Source organism: Fulmarus glacialis, unplaced genomic scaffold (genome assembly GCF_000690835.1).
Source record: "Fulmarus glacialis isolate BGI_N327 unplaced genomic scaffold, ASM69083v1 scaffold23031, whole genome shotgun sequence".
Taxonomy (NCBI): Eukaryota; Metazoa; Chordata; class Aves; order Procellariiformes; family Procellariidae; genus Fulmarus; species Fulmarus glacialis.
In genome coordinates this window covers 36,829-37,600 of record NW_009191216.1, presented here as the reverse complement: position 1 = coordinate 37,600, position 772 = coordinate 36,829, and the positions used below count along the sequence as shown (strand labels likewise).

Genomic DNA, 772 nt, shown 5'->3' with positions numbered 1-772 from the left:
GTTGGTGCAAGTGGAGGACAAGGGCGAGCCCCGTCGGCGGGGGTACCTTCAGGTCAACGTCACCGTCCAGGACATCAATGACAACCCACCCATCTTCAGCCAGACTCTTTACCAGGCACGAGTGCCTGAGGATGCGCCTGTTGGGGCCAGCGTTCTCCAGGTGGCTGCAGCTGATGCTGATGAAGGCACCAACGCTGACATCCGCTACCGCCTGGAAGGAGGTGATGGTGGTGGTGGTGGGGAGGGGGCTGGCAGCCTCCCGTTTGAGGTGGACCCTGAGAGCGGGGTGATCCGCATCCGGGAGCGCTTGGACTACGAGGTGCGACAGCAGTACTCGCTGACGGTGCAGGCCATGGACCGAGGGGTGCCGGCGCTGAGCGGCCGGGCTGAGGCCCTCATCCGCCTGCTCGACGTCAATGACAACGAGCCCCGGGTGAAGTTTCGCTATTTCCCGGCCACCTCCCGCTTTGCCTCCGTGGACGAGAACGCGGCCCCTGGCACGGTGGTGGCCCTGCTGACGGTGAGCGATGCCGACTCCCCCGCGGCCAACGGGAACATCTCTGTGTCGATCCTGGCGGGAAACGAGCAGCGGCACTTTGAGGTGCACAGCAGTAAGGTACCCAACCTCAGCCTTATAAAGGTAGCGGCCGCGTTGGACCGGGAACGCATCCCGGCCTATAACCTTACGGTGGCGGTGGCTGATAACTACGGGGCCCCGCCGCCACCCCCGGGGTCCCCCACCTCTTCCCCTTCCCCCCGCGGGGGGGTGGGG

General features: G+C 65.7%; 1 pseudogene; it reads left to right on the top strand.

Annotated features, from left to right (window-relative positions):
- Window positions 1–52: 52 nt before the first annotated feature.
- LOC104083207 overlaps window positions 53–772 on the top strand; it is a 4,867-nt pseudogene continuing 4,147 nt past the window's right edge.